The sequence below is a fragment of the Pelophylax lessonae genome (genome assembly GCF_965119305.1).
Source record: "Pelophylax lessonae genome assembly, chromosome: 9".
Taxonomy (NCBI): Eukaryota; Metazoa; Chordata; class Amphibia; order Anura; family Ranidae; genus Pelophylax; species Pelophylax lessonae.
Window position 1 is genome coordinate 96,977,348 of NC_138776.1, and position 20,042 is coordinate 96,997,389.

A 20,042-nucleotide genomic window follows, 5' to 3' on the forward strand; every position below is an offset into this window, starting at 1 on the left:
TGCTGCACTTAATTGGATAATATGATATGCTTGCCTAGCAAAATGTTTTTCAACTGGTCATGATTGTAAATTGGCTTTAGGCTAAGTTCACATGTAGGCGTTTTGGGGCGTTTTTCTGCTCTAGGATCAGCTCAAAAAATGCCCAACAAGACAAATCCTATTCATTTCAATAGCCCCTGTTTACATCTGGGCGTTTTGACGTTTTAAGCAAAATGCCCAACGTTCAAAAAAGTACATGAGCTTCTTTTTTGGGCAGATTACAGGCGTTTTTTGTTTTTTTCCATTGGTCTCTTGTCAACCTAAAAACACCTGCAAAAACGCCTAAAAAACACCTGTAAATAGAAACGCCAAGATGTGAACGTAGCCTTAAAGCTGAACTACAAGCAAAGTAAAAAAACTTTAATCCAACTCTGTGTACAGGGACATGTCATGACAACTGACAGGTGGAGAAGACAGAGCGAACAGAGAAATGACCTCATCAATGTGCTGCTGCCCCTTTATTGTCCAACTACAAACTGTGGGTGGGTTCTGAACTTGGTTGTATTGCTTACCTAGTATTTTATTCTGGTCGAGGCTCTGGCAATGAAGTGTGCCAGAAGTGAAAATATCACAAGACTGTCTGAATTAAAAAGTATTTGCAAGGTAAAAGATAGGTACAACTTAAAATGCTTGTCAAGGCACACGGTTTTTACCTTCATGCATTGAATGCATGAAGGTAAAAAAACCTGTGTGCAGCAGCCCCCCTCGGCCCCCACTAATACTTACTGGAGCCTCCTCTTGATCCAGTGATGTCCATGAGAGCCTTGCCTCTCTGGGGAATCGCACTTCTGATTGACTTTTGTTAGTAGTGGGAGCCATTGGCTCCTGTTGCTTTCAATCACAGCCAGTAAGCCATTTAGGAGACAAAGGGGGCGGGGCAGAGCCACAGCTCTGTGTGTGAATGGACAAACAGAGCCGCAGGTCGGGAGCGCGCCTGCTTGGGTGCCCCCAGACCAACCTGCTTGATGTGCGGGGGCACTTGGCAGGAGGGAGGAGCCAGGAGCGCCGACGGAGGACCCAAGAAGAGGAGGATCTGGGCTGCTTTGTGCAAAACTACTGCATGGAGCAGGTAAGAATAACATGTTTGTTATTTATAAAATAAATAAATCAATATTAAGGCTCCGTTCACATGTAGGCGTTGGCGTTTTTCAGGCGTTTGTTTATCGTTTTTCAGACGTTTTACAGGCGTTTTTATAGGCGTTTTTGCAAGCGTTTTACAGGCGTTTTTTGGGCGTTTTTAACAGGTGTTTTTGGTGACCAATGGAAAAGCAGAGTGTTTTTTTTACAACATTTGCAAAGGAACCTCCCAGGGACCTCCTCCTCTGCATTGGACCTCCCAGGGACCTCCTCTTCTGCATGATCTTTTTTTTTTATGGTTCTGGACATGCTACAGAGCTGAAACTTCACAGGTACACTTTTTAGACCCCCCAGACACTAAAATTAAAACTAAATCCAAAGAAATCTTCTTTTTTTTTTTTTTTTTTTCAATAATTGGCTCTCTATCAAAAACGACAATTTTTAAGAACTTTTTTTTGCCTGATTCATAGTCCCTGGGGCATGATCCAGAACCCTAGGCACTTTTTAGGGGCATTTATTGGGTTTTAGGGCTTCAAAATGGTGTTTTTTGATTCCATATATATATATATCTACATTACGGTCACCTTGGCATAGCAGAGTCAATTTACCCTAAACTACATTACGGTCACCTTGGCATGGAAGAGTTTGGTCACCCTGGCATAGCAGAGTCAGTTCACCTAAACTTCGTTACGGTCACCTTGGCATGGAAGAGTTTGGTCACCCTGGCATAGCAGAGTCAGTTCACCTAAACTTCGTTACGGTCACCTTGGCATGGAAGAGTTTGGTCACCCTGGCATAGCAGAGTCAGTTCACCTAAACTTCGTTACGGTCACCTTGGCATGGAAGAGTTTGGTCAGCCTGGCATAGCAGAGTCAGTTCACCTAAACTTCGTTACGGTCACCTTGGCATGGAAGAGTTTGGTTAGCCTGGCATAGCAGAGTCAGTTCACCTAAACTTCGTTACGGTCACCTTGGCATGGAAGAGTTTGGTCAGCCTGGCATAGCAGAGTCAGTTCACCTAAACTACATTACGGTCACCCTGGTATGGCAGCAGGCTACGGTCACCTTGGTATGGCAGGGTCTGGTCACCTAAACTGCCTAACTGCTGTTCTCCATGTTTCAGGAAAATGTGCTCACAGCAGAGGCATGCCAAGGGGGTGGAGAGCTGGGTGGAGAGTTGTGCTGTTTGAGCTGATCAGGAGCAACTAAACGCTTGTAAAACGCCTGTGAAACGCCAAATATCACTTTACATTGAGGTCTATGGGACAAAACGCCTGTGATCTGCCCAAAAAGAAGCTCAAGTACTTTTTTGAGCGTTGGGCGTTTTCCTTAGGGCGTCAAAACGCTCAGATGTGAACAGGGGTCATTGCAATGAATGGGATTTGTCTTGTTGGGCGTTTTGAGAGCTGATCAGTGAGCAGAAAAACGCTCCAAAAACGCCTACATGTGAACGGAGCCTAAAGTCTTGTTGTTTTTTTTTTAAGTGACCTAGATCTAACCACTCCTTCCCCTCAGTTTGACAGCTGTGTCTCTGGTGTTTGTCTACATCCAGTGCTGCAATACTCCTTATCCTGGCAGCACCTGCTCATTACAGCCCTTTAGACTCCTATATGGATGTTTACCTTGCTCATTCGTTTTGGGACACAACCCCAAAGAAGTATATGGGGCTGTAGCGCACAGGTGTGATCAGAAGAATGAGACATGTGGCACTGAATGCAAACAAACTGTGACAGCCACAACCCTGTGATTGGATTGTTGTAAATGTGCATCTTTGGATGGAGAAGATGGGTTAGGTTGGGGGCAAAGGGGAAAAGGTCTAAATGCACTTTGTCTTAAACACTCTCCTTATACTTGTATATCAGACTTTGTATTTAGTTGTCTGTTTGACATTGTTCCTGTACTGAAATTGCTTCCTCTAATTTCACTGCACATTGCGTGCTTCTCACAGTGTGCATTAGAAGTAGCAGCAAGTTTGAAAGAACCCACCTCATTTCCTGGCTGAAGGATGGCTAGCATCTAGCTTCTTCCTCCCCAGCCTTCGTGTCCCTGGCCCACCCTTTCATTCTTTACATTTCAGTTCTTTCAATCATGTAGGCTCAGCATCTCTTGTGGGCTTCACCTAGGGAAATGTGCATGCAAATACAGTCTGCCTACGAACTCTTACTCCTCCAGACTGGGCACCTACTCTTGAAGGCATTTTGATATTTGCATAACTCCTTCCAAGAGCAAGTTCACTGCTTGTATCAAAGTGGAACTCCAGGCTATAACTATCTACTTTTAATTATGCTCTATACCGCCCCCATTCTAACACTAACTACCCTCCAACCCCCCTTTTCTAACACCTATACCAACTACCCTCTGACCCCAACCACCACTTCTACCACCTATACTGTGAAAGGAAGATGCTTTATACTTACCTATTCTCAGGGTGCTCCAGTCCGGTCGGTGACGTGATCTCCCCAGCAGCCAGCTTTGGGGGGCAGGAGAGTGCCCTGACAAGGGATGTAATGCCTGGGTGGTGACATTACCCATGGGCTTATTATGGAGCATTTATTGTTGCCTTTCCCTCCTCCCCTCTGAAGCCACTGCTGGGAGCGAATCGCATGACCCTCCCGGAGCACCCTGAGAATAGGTAAATATACACATCTTCCTTCTACAGGGAAGTTAAAATAAGAGTTAGAAGGGAGGGGGGGGGGGGGATTTAAAGTGTTTGTACTTGATAATGGTGACAAACACAAAGATTAGTTTTAGCCTAGAATTTCACTTTCAGGATATATTTTTTTTCCTAAAATGAGTTGCTATTTACAGAACTTGCATGCTTCTTGCTTTTGTAATTTTTCTCCTGTGATCTTCCTCCTCACACTCGCCCCCACCCTCTCTTAGCTACACTGCCAGACTGTAGATCTCTGGGTTCCCCCCTGTGCCTGCTGGAACTTAGTTTTGCTGGAGTCTCCATTATGTGCGTGTTCCTGTTTAGAACTACAGTCCTATGGCTCATACTTTTTATGAGGAGGAGAGGGGGTGGTCAAGTGTATCAAAGGCAGCAGAGAGGTTCTGGAGTAGGAGTACATACTAGTGACCATTGGTTTTAGCTGTTAGTAAATCATTTGTGAGTTTTAAGAGAGTGATTTTTGTAAGGTGATGGAGGCAAAATATAGACTGAAGGGAATCAAGAAGTTTTATTCTCAGTGAGCTGGTAGCCCAGTTGGTTGTAGACCAAGCGTTCAAGGAGATTGGAGGTAAAGGGGAGCAAAGAGATGGGTCATAGAACTAATGCATGCTTTAGAAAGTTGGGAAAAGTGCCATAAATGAGGGAGAGATTTGAAAATGTGAGTTAGAGAGTGTTCGTTAGAGTCAGAGGGTGACCACATATTTGCAAGGGAACAGGGTCCAGGGGGCAAGTGGTTGGGTGGGCATTAGAAAAAAGTTTAGTAACCTTGTCTATAGTGGCAGAGTTAAAGGAGGAAAGTATTGAGTGTATCTGTGGACATGGAGTGTTAAGTGGGGAAGATATCTGTACAGAAGAGTGCATAGGTAGCAGAATACAAGGTCAAGTCATCAGAGTGAGTAGAAGCATTTATTACTTCCAGTCAAAGGAAGAGGTTAGACTAAGGTTTAGAAGCCGCAGGAGTGCTAGTATTAACAGGGATGTTAAAGGTACTGAGAGATTGTGGGGATTTCAGATGAGAAAAAGTAGAGAAGCCATGAACGAAGGTTAATACCAGTCCAGGAGGAGGCCAGTAGCTCACGACAGTTCTCAAAGAATTAGAGGTAGAATTCCAACTCCAGCTCCCATCTATACACTGGGTTTGAGAGCGCGAGTCCAGAGAAGACCACCATGGGAGAGGGAAGCAGGAGAAGAAAAGTCTGATTCTTGAAGCTAGGTTTCAGTAACAGCAATTAGATGAAAGGAGTTGGGGATACAAAAGGTCATGGACAGAGTTGTTTGTTACAGACATAGTGAGGAGGCTGGTTTTGGGAAGAAGAGGAACAGAAGTTAAATCGTGTGGCAGCTACTGCCAGAGGGCGTGGGGTGATGGGCGTGTTGGCCACAGTTAAATGATGGAGGCCCAGGGTTTTGGTATAGATCTCTAGATGTTAGGAGATGCAGAAAGATGAAGGAGGTAATATGGAAGTGTGATTTATATGAAGGGACATGCCCCAGCGTCCTTGGGGTTTTAATAGTATGTGGGCTCAGAATTAGCAGGAGTTGATTAGTGCAGTAATAAGGAGAGGACAGAAGTGAGCGAGAGAGATATAGATATTATACACACACCATAATTATATATATACTTTCCAAGGGTAGCCACAGCACTCTGAAGTAAATGCTCAGATGCTCCCTCACAAAGAAATTCATATAAATCTGCAAAACCTGTGATTTTTTATATATATATATATATATATATATATATATATATATTCCATTGAGTTAATGTAAACAAATTGTTAATGAAAAACCAACGCCAATGAAAAAAAAAAAAATCCACAGTTAATTTAAAGGGATCAACAGCAATCTAAAGAAAACAAAACACTAACACCATATTACGAACCAAATTAATTAAACTATTACAAACCTATAAATTATATATTACTACATTTATCTTTAATTAACCTCACCTGGCTGCCTAAAGCCACTCAAACACTTAAAAGAGGCTGGTCAGCTCAACCCCTCAGGCAAAACACAGCACAGACAGTGACAGAGAAATGTATGCTCAGCCAAATATAAAGTTTAACTCTATAGAGAGGGTGGGGGACTGGAAGAGGGAGAGGTGACATGAAAGCTCTGGGATTGGGCTATCTGTGGGAGGACACTAGTGATCAGAGAGAGGTTTCTAACCGGCTCCATCAATCTAAGACAATCGACTGAGCTGTCTGAAAGTGCCTTATAAATAAGATGGCTGGTTTATTGGGAGACTTTCAGGTCTATAGAAAAGTAGACCTGATCCCACCTTTAGAAGCCCAATTGAAGTTTCAGAAATAGACATTTAGACACACAGATGGTGTACTAACAGTCTCCATTTTCCCAGTCTCAAGCCAGCCATACATGGAGGAACATTTGGCCGGTTCAGCATGTATCCATGTATGGGCAGGCTGATTGTACCGGCCCCCACCGGTGGAAAAACACAATAGCGCTGGGGGAGGGATTCCCCCATCAACACTGACTGTGTTGATGGGGGAATCGAGTATGGTGGAAGGAAAGAAAATGGAGTCCTCTATGGCCTACCTTACCTCTACTCTCCTGTTCCTAAACTTATGTAGGGTCTCTAAATCTGACACCTGGGTTAGACCTACTGCACTTGGTAATCACCATTCAGTAATGGAACTGATGAGCAATCCTCACCTGGTGGTATGGTGCTGTGACCCAGCAATGCCAGCCAAGAGGTGGTAGTAAATACACTGGCATAAATCTGCTTGTACACACTTGGGGATTTTTGGTATACAATAAACTTGCAGAGTGGGCTTCGTTATCGTAAGTTATGCTTGTTTATCTTGCGGGAGAGCTTGGGGGAATGAGCAGAGAATCGGCTGATCAGGGAGAATAGCAGTGGCTCTGGCCAAGCATGGACCTACAGACATGAGCTCATCGCCCAATCCAGGAATCCGTTTCATCGCCTGTCTTGGTAGCTGTAAATGCTGTGAGGGAGAAAATATGGACATTTGGGGCTGTAGGCAAGAGGTCAGTTTGTTTCCCTTGAAAAATATCACGTGATCTGGAATGGTACCATTTGAATCTTATACCAGACTGATCTAGGTGGAGGGAGCTTGATTTAGTTTTAAAGACAGCCTGCTAATTGTCTCCCACGTGGCACTAGCTATGGTCCAGGCAGGTAGCTTAAGTGGATTGTAATTTATTTTTTAAATAACCAATACTGGTTTTGCACAGAACAACCCTGATTCTCCCCTTCTGGAGTCCCCCGCTGGAGCTTCTGGCTCCTCCCTCCTTCTGAGTGCCTCCATAGCAAGCCATTTAGAATGGGGCACTCGTGCAAGGTCAATCCATTGACCTACAATGTGGCTAAGCCCTGACCCGCCCCCTGCTACCTCTTTACAGGCTGGGATTGAAAGCAGCAGGAGCCAATGGCTTCCATTGCTGCCTATGTCCAGTGAGGAGGGAGAGAGCCGCTGCTCTCGGGCACAGTACTGGATTGAGATCAGGCTCAGGTAAGTATATGGGGAGAGCTGAACACAGAAGAAAACCTTCTGTTTTTAGTATCACTTTTATAACTGTCTGCAGACAAAGGTGGTAAATAATAATTATGACTTCTTTTGTACTTCAATACTTGGACAGGCCCTTGCAGTATCCACTGTAACTAATAAGAAATATTCAAATTTAACATGATGTAGATAACACTAGACAGGTGAAGACTGAACCATATGGATGGACTGAGCCATATGGATCATTCAGTGCCTTTACAGACAAAAAAAAAAAAAAAAAGACCGGTAAGAATACTATTTACAAAATGTAATATTGTGCTGTCCTGTAATATTGTGCTGTCCTGTCTTAGTGGATTGTAGTTGTGTGCCTAAACCTAAAATATTATGTATCTGATGTCAAGAATATTGTGCTGATCTATTTCAGTGCCAGGCGTGAAAATGCAGCTTGAGCTGCTTATGTGGTTAACCATTTATTTTGGTACCTATACACATTGACGTATCGGATGCCAAATGCACTGTGTCCAGGTATCAAGGAGATAATAATCTTAACAACATCTATTAAAAAAAATAAAAAAGTTAGTTTACCCTTTAAATCACTTGGTAAGTTAACATAGCCTAACAGGTATGCGAGGGATTCTCCTGGCAGGTTAATTCCCAATAAGCCATTTAGCATTGCACAACCCCAGCCCAATACCTCCTTAACTTAGGGCATTGCCACAGAAGATGGATAAGGTTGCTGGGGGGGCTGTACACACCTCTAGCGGCAGGGGTTGTCCCTTACACCAAAATTTGGGGTTTCTTTACACCTTTTGCAAGATAAAAATTTGTGTCAATAAAAGTACACCCCTAAGTGAAAATGTCAAAATTGGGCCCAAATAGCCATTTTCCCTCCTCGATCTCATGTGACTCGTTAGTGTTACAAGGTCTCAGGTGTGAATGGGGAGCAGGTGTGGTAAATTTGGTGTTATCGCTCTCACTCTCTTCTACTGGGCACAGGAAGTTCAACATGGCACCTCATGGCAAAGAACTCTCTGAGGATCTGAAAAAAAGAATTGTTGCTCTACATAAAGATGGCCTAGGCTATAAGAAGATTGCAAAGACCCTGAAACTGAGCTGCAGCACAGTGGCCAAGACCATACAGCGGTTTAACAGGACAGGTTCCACTCAGAACAGGCCTCGCCATGGTCAACCTAAGAAGTTGAGTGCACTTGCTCAGCGTCCTATCCAGTGGTTAACTTTGGGAAATAGACATTTGAGTGCTGCCAGCATTGCTGTAGAGGTTGAAGGAGTGGGGGGTCAGCCTGTCAGTGCTCAGGCCATACGCCGCACACTGCATCAAATTGGTCTGCATGGCTGTCCGATTGTACCTGCCCCCACCAGTGGAAAAACACAATAGCGCTGGGGGAGGGATTCCCCCATCAACACTGACTGTGTTGATGGGGGAATCGAGTGTGATGAAAGGAAGAAAATGGAGTCCTCTATGGCCTACCTTGCCTCTGTGTTGCAGCTCATAATGTTTCCACCTCCTTGTTTGACGGTGGGGATGGTGTTCTTGGGGTCATAGGCAACATCCTCCTCCAAACACGGCGAGTTGAGGTGATGCCAAAGATTTTGGTCTCATCTGACCACAATACTTTCACCCAGTTCTCATCTGAATTATTCAGATGTTCATTAGCAAACTTCAGACAAGCCTTTACATGTGCTTTGTTGAGCAGGGGACCTTGTGGTCGCTGCAGGTTTTTAGTTCTTCATGGTATAGTGTTACCAATTGTATTCTTGGTGATTGTGGTCCCAGCTGCCTTGAGATCATTGACGAGATCCACCCATGTAGTTCTGGGCTGATTCCTCCCTGTTCTCATGATCATTAAAACTTCACAAAGTGAAATCTTGCATTGAGCCCCAGACCGAGAGAAATTGACAGTTATTTTGTGTTTCTTTCTTTTGTGTTTCTTCTGACCTACACAAAGCCCATTCCAGCTTTGTGTAGGTCTACAATCTTGTCCCTAACATCCTTGGATAGCTCTTGGACTTGGCCATGGTGGAGAGATTGGAATTGTATTAATTGCTTCTGTGGACAGGTTAACTTTATACAGGTAACAAGCTGAGATTAGGAGCACTGCCTTTAAGAGAGTGCTCCTAATCTCAGCTTGTTACCTGTATAGAAGACACCTGGGAGCCAGAAATCTTGCTGATTGATAGGGGATCGAATACTTATTTCACTCATTAAAATGCAAATCCATTTATAACTTTTTTTTAAATGCGTTTTTCTGGATAATTTTGTTGTTGTTTTGTCTCTCACTGTTAAAATATACCTACCATTAAAATTATAGACTGACCATTTCTTTATCAGTGGGCAAACGTACAAAATCAGCAGGGGATCAAATACTTTTCCCCTCACTGCAGGTTTTTTTTTTTTTTTTTTCATTCAACACCGCAGGGCTGCACAAAAAACCTGACCGCTCAGCAGGAGCCGCTGTACTATCTATCTGACGTTAGTACAGTGATCTCCCCTGCTGTGCAATTGTGTTCTGACCGGGGAACAGCCCCCCACCAAAACACGCCAGTCACCGATCTCAGCCACTGGATGAAAGCGCTGATCAGGAGCCTGTTGGCAGAGCTTTTTGGTCATGCCCCTTCGACAATAGCCAGCCCAATTTCTGGCTTCTGTCGGACCGACTGGAGTACACAAGGGCCAAATGTTGGACGGTTTCTATTGAACCAGCCGATGCCTCCCGACATTCGGCCCATGTTTCCTAGGCTTAAATCTTACAGCTTTTAATTAAAATCAAATCTATTTTTTATTAGGAACAGACCTGTATACCTGGAATCTGAGCTATTGTTTTTTGGTGTATCATCTATTTGCATTTCACCTCCTGCAACCACATATTTGGTTAGGACTATTGGCCCAAACAAATGTTTTATTTGCTGAATAAAAGAAATCGTTTTCTATTGATGGCCAACCATAGTTGTGTCAATCTAAGCTTGACTTTACACCGGAAAACAGGATTGCCATATCATGACTATGATATTGGCCATCTCCTCTTTAGCCTCATTGTGCGCTCTTCTCTTTAGCTTCCCCCTTCTCTGTAGCCTTCCCAGCATCTGGCATTATAGTATCCCCTCTGGGCTCTGGTGATCTGTGTGTCACTGTCTTACTGCAGTTTCCTGTTTTTCTGACTCTTCTCAGCCTCAAGGATGCAATTTTTTTTTCCAATGTCCTCCTCAAGCTCTCCTGCCTCCTCCCTCTGTTATATGCTTATATTTCTATTACAGGCTCGGTGACCATGTGTACTTGTCTGTATATATTGCCCTTATTCCCTTCACCCTCTCTCATCCAGCAGATACAGTTTTCACGTTTTCGATCCCCCCGTCCCTTCATTCTGTTCCTTGAACTGCCTCTGACTTTAGCTGGCTCCACAGCTGTCTCTGCGTGTCTCTCCCTCCCTCCCTTTCTCCCCCAGCCTCCCTCATCTCCCCCTTCCCGTTTTCACACACAGTCTGTCTTTGAGCTCCAAATAGGTTTACCATATTGATAAAGGGTTGTGATGAAAAATATATACAGCTCGGCATTTTAATCAGTGCTCTCTGGCACTATGCATTTTTCATAAGCGTCCTCTGTTTAAAGTAGCAATATTATAATAGAGACTGTGCTGCGCTCTCTATTCCAGCTATGACTACAGACCTCTTATTGGCCCCAGTGGGCAGTTGGAAGATGCAGCAGTGCTGATTGTTGCTGTAATAGGGATATCTGGGGAATCAGCCCTGAGGCCCATCACTTGCAGTCATCTGACCATCCTTAGTAGATATTTGCTTATTGCAAACCGTTTTACATTGAAAGGTATTTGCTAACAAGTTGCTGCCAAGCATTAACCAATTGTAGCTAGTAATTATTTGTAGGGGGTCTTGGAGCTAGAAAGACAAAAGCAGCAAGGCTTGTTATGTCTGTGCTTGGAATGGATGAAGCTTCTTATTATCCTCTGCTGCAGGTAAAAAGAACTTAGGGTTTCAAACAAAGTTTTCTTTTTTATGGTCAGACCTATAGAAATTGTTAACGTTTGTGTATGTATATAATGTGTGTGTGTGTGTGTGTATATGTATATATATATGTGTGTGTGTGTGTATGTATGTGTGTGTATATATATATATATATATATATATATATATATATATATATATATGTGTATATGTATGTATAACGTGTGTGGTTGTATAGTATGTATATAAAAAGAAAATATGTATGTATATGTGTGTGTATGTTATTTATATATATATATATATATATATATATATATATATATATATATATGTTATATATAAAATAAATTAAAAATCAACATGCGCATATATATATATATATATATATATATATATATATATATATAATGTATATGAATGTTGATTTTTAAATTTACTTTTTATAATTTGTTTTTCTAGTAGGTGGAGGTTCAGTCTCCTTTTGAGGTTTTCCAGAGTGTTCCTTTGTTTCTTTCATTTGAAGCCAGCCATAGATGGTTCGAATCTTGGCTGATTTAGCAGGGACCTAAGGATTGACTTGGGTACAACCAACAGGTCATATTTTTGTGATTTATATGTGATTTTTGCCAGCAGCTATAGCCACTAGCAATAATCATTGTGTTCTCCCAGCAGGGAGTGCCCCCTCCCGCTGGTAGAACACAATGGCTCCATGGGAGGGATTCCACCATCAACACTGGCTGTGTTGATGGGGGAAATCAAGAGAATTTGCATCATCTATGGCCTGACTAAAGCCTAATACACACGCTGGGTTGAACGAAAATAAATCTGATGTTAGTACAGCGACCTCCCCTGCTGTTTTATTGTGTTCTGACAAGAAAATGCCGCCCCCTCACCAAGAACACTCTGGTCAGCAAGCTAAGCGATTGGCTGAGAACGCCTGTCGGGAGCCTTTCGACCCGCTGATTTTACAGCATGCTAGTGGCCTGGCTTCTGTCGGACTGCCTGCCATATACACGGGCCAAATGTCAGACGGTTTTTATTGAACTGTCCGATTTTGCCCATGTGTACATGGCTTTAGAGTGATTAGAGATTTCAATAGTGCTGACATTTGCACACAAAGATGCATCAGTGCTGTGCTGTCTCTTTGGTACCCCTTGGTGCTCTGGAAATCATTTGTTCTGTATCAAATGTTTTTTTGCAAGATTATCTGTAGTAAAAAAAAAAAATGAAACAAAGCCCTATTACTGCAGTTTATACACAAAAAAACAAACCACAAGGCATGATAGTTTTCTTTTAAACACTCAATCTAAGAGGACATCTAAATGTAACCAAAAACTATCCTGTATGCAGCCACGCTTCCTCCATAGCGTGTCTGAAACTGGAAACCTAACTCTGTTCCCAATTCAATAGGGCTTACCCCATTCTTTTGTCTCCCAGCATGATGTTGGAAAGGGTAAAATCATTTTGAATGTCTGATACTGGACTGTGCTAAGGCCTCTGCCCAATTGTAAAGAAAGGGTGAAACCAGATTTGCTGAAATAAAGATAGTAGGCTTGATTTACTAAATAAGTAGAGGCTGTTCTCGATGCAAAGTAAATGTTGATAATTAAGGTGAGTCTGTGTTTTCTTGGAAAACCTATTAATGTGCAAGCTAAATAAAATAAAAATGCTAGTGTGATTTGCTTGCTGAGTATTCACTAAGCTCAGTAAACAGTATTCCTTTAGGAAAACAAACCCTATGCTTTTGTGTCACTGCTAGCCTATAGACTGAGCACTTGCAAAATATTATGTACACCCAACCCAATCACTAAAATCTCCTAAGTTTTACCATTTTAATGTAAATTCAAAAGTCATTTTTCAAATATTTAAATGTGCAACATAAAATAATTGCTAGTGATCCTGCTATGAAGGTCCTTGATCAGGTACTTCCTTGTAGGATGACAAGTGTCCCAGTTGTGCTTTCACTTTGTCATCCTGTCAGTTATAAATGGAAACTACAAGTGACCGTTAGAATACACGTTAACCCACCTTGAGAAATGTAATGCAGCTGTCCCTGTAGTGCAGGGGTGTCCAAACTAAGGCCCTCCAGCTGTTGTGAAACTACATGTCCTCATTCACAGACATAACTAGGCATGTTGGGAATTGTAGTTCCTGAACAGCTGGAGGGCCAATGTTTGGACACCCCTGCTGTAGTGTATGTATGTAGCCGGGAAGTGTGGAGGAGATACTTGGATACACCAAAGGATGAAAAAAAGGCGGAAACTCGTATTATTTAAAAAAATTAAAATAAACAAAATGGCGCTTGTTTACAATATGCAGTATTTACTTTTAAATTTTAATTTGCGCAGTAGAGGTGGTTTTTCAGTAGATTGTCTCACTAGTCTTTTTCTTGGATCACAATTGCTATCTATCTGTTTTATTTCCATCGAAAGAAGAATCTACCCATCGCTGTAGGAACTGGGATCACACAGGCATATTGAAAAATGTCTGAATTTCTTGAAAGATTGTCTGCTGTTGCTAAAATGTAATATCGCTTGAGTCGAGTAAACATAATCAGTGTCAGTGGCAATAGGCCGATCTCTCGTGATACATCCTTTACTGCTAACAGACCTGTTTGCTGTGGCCAGCCATAGAGGAATACATCTCATACTGCAGAACTGCACAACTTTACATTATCTGTGTGTACAGTAAAATAATAAAGGATCAATTGCAATAAAGGGCACAAAAAACTCTTCCATCATCCCTAAGCTTGCATTGTGGGCAGAAAACACAATCGCGTTTATGACAAGGCCATTTTTTTTTGAGCCATCTTCTAAACTTCACAAGACTTTATAAATCTGCTCTGTAATTGAATGTGACCCAATCCATTTATATTTAGTTTTCTTTGCATGCATTAAACATCCAAGGCCATAAAATAAGTGTATCCCATAGCTACCATGCCACTTACAAGATACATCTTTTGGGTTTAGTTTTTTTTTTCTACTCTAACATTATGGTCACATACCAATTGGTAGAAAACATCTTTGCATCGTAAATTTGCTTAATAATCATAATTTATAATTCTTTCTCTAAATGTAATTTACAATATTTACCATTTTTTTTAAACATACAGTAGAGATTAGCTTGATGTAAATACTAGTATAAAATGTGTTTTTCTTTTAAAATCACTGTTATTGCATATAGTTTGTAATTACATACGATATGTACATGGGTGCAGCCATATTTTGTCATTACAGAAGAAGGCTCTGATTCCTGCTTTATACTGATACACCAAGGCTCTACTTTACTGCAGCTTCTCACAATGCATGTGCTAAACAATGCATTCAGTATGGCTGACAGTTAAGAGTGACACAGGACCACTGAAAACCCCCTCTAGTAAATCATTTTCAAAGCTCTGGGTTTAAATTCCCTTCTTTTACTTTGGATAATATTGCTTCATTACTTGACCCTTTTTTTTTTTTTTTTTTCCAGATTTTAAATTTTTTTTTCCAATAGGCTGGCCCTGGTTTCTCGCCTAGGGGAGAATACCATAGCTGTGCTGCCTGCACCCTGTGTTACTCATGTCACCGATCACAGGATGCTTTGGGGCCATCTCCCACACATTGCACATTTGCTGCGGTGCATCATCAGGGGGCCAGAATCAAGAACCAGGAAGAGACAGCTGGCTCTCAATGATGTACACAAAGAGCATGGTGGCATGGGACCCAGTTTGCATGGTGGATTACAGCAGACAGCGCTGGGTTTGCTGGGTGAATGAGATAGTTATTTGAGGGCAATCCAGTAGGCAACGAAAAAGGGGACAGAAAAACAAACTAAGAAAGGGAGGTAAAGTTCCTCTTTGATGCAAAAGCAGAAATATAGAAGAGCAAAAAAAAAAAAAAAGCCTTATTAAAAATTTAAATACTTTAAAGTATAACTAGACCTGCAATAATGGATCAGCGCTAGTAAAGGATATTCCATAAATAGAACCATCTGACTTTTCTTAAATTAAAATTCTAAGCTTACCTTTCTGCTCTTTGAAGCAGGCATGGTGCAGAGGTGCACTCCTCCACTCCATGTTTGTGTACAATGTTCTAGAGCAGGGGTCTCCCAACTACGGCCCTCCGGTTGTTCAGGAACTACAATTCCTATCATGCCTAGCCATGTCTGTAAATGTCAGAGTTTTACAATGCCTCATTGGACGTTTAGTTCCACAACAGCTGGAGGGCCGTAGTTTGGAGATCCGTGTTCTAGAGCAAGGCACAGGACTACATTTCCCACACTGCCTTGTGTTTTGGGTGGTGCTGGGGGGCGGCAAAGGTCTCTCCTGTAGACAACCCTTGCTGTAAAATAACAAACTGGGCATTTTAGGACTCAAGTCCACCACTGAATTTATTAATTAACTGATCTACAGCTGCCGTCTGAGGCACAGGCTTTTCTGCTGCATTTGGCACTGATGTCAATGAAATGATTTGAACAACTCCTTATTGCACTTAACGTGATGAAAGCTTGCATTCCATTCTACTGGAAGCAGGCAACTGTGCCACCTCTCAGCACGGGGTTTGCTAAGGTGAATGAGACTCGCAAAATGGAAATGCTTATAGCATCAGCCTACCATCACGAAGAACGCTGCCATACAGCGTGGTTCTATTGGATCGAGTTCACCTGTTCTTCTGAATGCAGAGACATCATTGGTTCACAATTGTAGATGAGCCTTTTTGGAAAATATACCGAAGTCGAGGGGTACTTACTTTGCTCCTCGGGGGACCCAGATACTGCACACTCCCCACCAACCTTTTCCTCCTGTCCCTCTTTCCTTTTTTTCTTCTCTCACTTCTTGGTCTGTTTTGTGATGTCTTTTTACCCAGTTTTTTTCTTTTTATTTGGTTGTTGCCACATATGGAAAGGGTCTTCAAATTGTTCCACTGCCCAGATAGGCAACTATATTTTATTTTTTGTTTTGTAAGCCACCGGCTCGTATTGATACAGTTTGCGTGGAATACAATGTAATTGTAAAAGGTTTGATGGCCAGCAGTGTCAGTTGGGAGGGACCGAACATGTCGCAATGTTTGCTAAAATATGTTTTTATGTGTCAAGAATCTTTCTCCTGTATGTGTTCTTTTAATAATCATAAAGAATTAAAAAAGAAAAATTACACTCTGGACCTGCTGACACACTGCATGTCACTACAGCTTTGTACAAGTACAACGCGTGAGTGCTTTGTTTTCTAGGGTAATAATGCTGCTCCTGCTTAGGGAGATCTAGTGGCAGTACAAATTGTAACTGGCAGAACTATTAGGTCTAAATAAACACAATTAGAGCCAAGAGATAAAAAAAAAAAAAAATACCATAAATGCATGGAAAGGCAATATTTTGTGGCTTTCAAGTTTAAGGTTCAGATATACTTTAAAGCCAAACTCCTGGAATTAGATTTACTCTACCCTTGCAGTAGCCCCCCTCCCCGCAAAGCAAAGTTCAAAGTGGTTGTAACCGTAAAAGAAAAAAAAAAAAAGGGAAAAATACCACTGGTCCTTTTAATGCACAATTTATAGTGCAGGGCTTTTGCCATGTCATTTGTTCCTTTCTATGTTGTATAATACCTGGTTGATCCTTCCTCTTCCCATGTTCCGCTGTTTGTACTGACCACACTTGTCATGGCTGCTGATCCCTGATGGAGTGGTCATATAACGTGCCCCCATCATATCCTGCTGTGTGAACATATTAATAGGTTATGTGTGTGTGTTTTTTTTTTTTTTTTTTTTTTGTAAAGCTAAATACCTTCTATGCCCAGGGCTGCTGTGTGGTCACATGTTCTCCCTCTGCTAGCTTGCATTTGTGAGAGAAGAATCTCAGCCCCTTCCACTGCACTCCTTAAATCAGGGGTGGGTGGGGAACCTTTTTTCTGCCAAGGGCCATTTGGGTATTTATAAAATCGTACGGGGGCCGTACAAAATTATCAACTTAAAAATGTGCCTGTTATATTTGGTCAAACATTTAATTAACTCACCCCTAATGTGATGGCTGCAATTGCTTCTCTTTGGTGAGGTGTGTGATGTTAGCTGGTATTGATGATGTTGCTACTCACAACTGGTTTTCCAGGTTTGTGTCGGTTAGTCTGGAGCACAGTTGACTCTTTGTGGTGGTAAGTTTTGAAAAGAACTGCTGGCGGGTACTGCTGATGGGTATAGCTGGCTGGTACTGCTGGTGGGTACAGCTGGCTGGTACTGCTGTGAGTACTGCTGGCTCTAGATGGTACAGTTGTGTGTGCTGCTGGCGGAAAATGCTGGCTAGCAGCGGCGCCGCACTGGAGGAAAAGGCAATGTTTCCTGTATTGGTCACAGGCGGAGTGTATTTGATATCACTCCGCCTGTGACTCACTCAGACTGCCAGAATGGAGCTGAAACTATACAGGAAGCATCGGCTCCATTCTGACAGATCAGCTGAGAAACACAGACTCAGCTGCATGGGGGGGCCCGACCAAATGACTTTGAGGGCCGCATACGGCCCCCCGGCCATAGGTTCCCCACCCCTGCCTTAAATAGAGAAGGAGAGCAGAGAGAGGGCATGTGACCACACAGCAGAGCTAGCTGGGCAAAAAAGGTATTTAGCTTTATAATTAACCACCTCCCACCCTGGCCATTGTAGATATACGGCCGGGTGGGAGTCTCGTCCTGATGGGACGTTCCGGAACGTCCTTCAGAAGGAGAGAGATCGCGCCGCCGCTGGCGCGCGCAGCCTCGATCTGCCTGTGTCCCTAGGACACAGAGCAACAAGACTCGGCAGGAGGGCCCTGTGATTGGCCCTCCTGATCACATGACGGCTGTGTCCAATCACAGCCGTCATGTAATGTCAATACAGCCGTTGTAACGGCTTCGATCTCTTCTCCTCCTGACAGATACTGTCAATGAGGAGAAGAGGAGAGGATCGATACTGCAGCCGGGGTGATCAGTGAGTATTTCTGATTACTCACTGATCACAGGGGGGGTCTGTGCTGGTAATCAGATGATTGATTACCAGTGCAGCCCTGGGGGGAGGGGGTGCCACTAGAGCCACCAGGGATGCCCACCCATGACCACCAGGGATGCCCACCATGGCCACCAGGGATGGCAAACAGGGCTCAGAGAGCCTGCCAGTGGTGCCCCCCTATCAGTGCTGCCCACCAATGCCATCTATCAGTGCTGCCCACCAGTGCCCATTATTGCCCACCAGTGCTGCCTATCAGTGCCCCCCATCAGTGCCGATCAGTCCCGCCCATCAGTGCCACCTATCAGTGCCGCCTATCAGTGCCCATCAGCGCTGCCTATCAGTGCCCACCAATGCTGCATATCAGTGCTATCTATCAGTGCCACATATCAGTGCTGCATATCAGTGCTACCTATCAGTGCCCATCAGTGCTGCATATCAGTGCCACCCCATCAGTGTCTCCTAATCAGTGCCTGTCAGTGCGGCGTCATCAGTGCTCATCAGTGCAGGAAAAAACGTATCCATTTACAAAATGTTATAACCTAAACAAAAAAAATTTTTTTTTTTTTTTTTTTTCAAACTTTTCGGTCTTTTTTTATTTGTGCACCAAAAAAGAAAAAACCTGGCGGTGATCAAATACCACCAAAAGAAAGCTCTATTTGTGGGGAAAAAATGACACAAATTTGGTTTAGGTACAGTGTTGCATGACCGCGCAATTGTCATTCAAAATGCAACAGCGCTAAAAGCTGAAAATTGGTCTGGGAAGGAAGTGCCCAGTATTGAGGTGGTTAAAAAAAAAAAAACATATGCACTGTATTTTTAATATGTTCCTAAAACAGGATAAAAGAATATAATAGATGTGACTTTACAACCACTTTAAGTGCTAATTTAAGGGGGTGCAGGGATAAGGTGTACTAATTATGTCATCCCTCACTCTAGTGCTGTTCTCTTCTGCCCACAGCACCAGGCTATGGGTGATCCCTCAACATTATCATATAAACTGCAGGACAAATATTCTAAGGGAGGGAAGACAAGCTTGCATCCAGGGTTAGACACGCTTTAAGAGGCTGCAGCAATGGATTGATCGCATGGATGGGGGGGGGGGGGGGGGGGGAAGTCTGCCAGAGCCATGAGTAAGGTAAGTATTACACCTTATCACTGCATCCCTAGACCAAATAAACATCTAATCCTTGCAGTGTATGATGGTGTTTGACTAATATACTGGAGTTCTGCATTAACGTGAACACAGCAAAAACAACTCAAAACATGCATTTACTGAAAAAACCTATACCAGTTTCCTTTTTAAGAATCTGGCTCGGCTGACCTCTTGGGAGGAGTTGCATGCGCTGCGTGTCAAGTAAAATACATTGCAGGCCTATAATAGGGGAACTGCTAAGAGCCAGTTCTGTGCACTCCATGCATCTCCTTTCTACACCATAGCTGCATTGATGAGATTCTTACTTTAATATCTACTTCAGAATTCTGCTTTCCACACTTTCACAGCTGCCTCTTCCATCTGACCTCTGTAAATCCATCCTTCCTTCATTGCCAGTGGGGCTGCTCCCTCCCTTTCCTTTCCTGTCCTGCTCTAGTATTCCTATCAGGTTATCTAAGGAAAGCCTGTCTTTGCCAGGCCTCAGTTTCCTCCCTATCATACCCGAATAGTAGGAGACAGCCGCAGAAAATTAACACCATCAATCCCAATTCCTCCCACATGAATCTTCCCCATCTCTCTCTCTCGCCCTGGCTGGTTGCTATGGTTTGCTTTTGTAGCTTAGTAACATCAGCTTTATTCCCCACTAGATGGCTGCAGAGAGCGCTGTGGAAAGGCCCATTTCTGCCTGTCACTTGGCT

The 20,042-nt window shown here is 43.0% G+C and overlaps 1 protein-coding gene across 1 annotated transcript in view; it reads left to right on the forward strand.

The window, feature by feature from the left end:
• Positions 1–20,042, forward strand: part of ARL3 (ARF like GTPase 3) — a 99,671-nt gene that overhangs the window by 57,334 nt on the left and 22,295 nt on the right. The window lies entirely within an intron of this gene.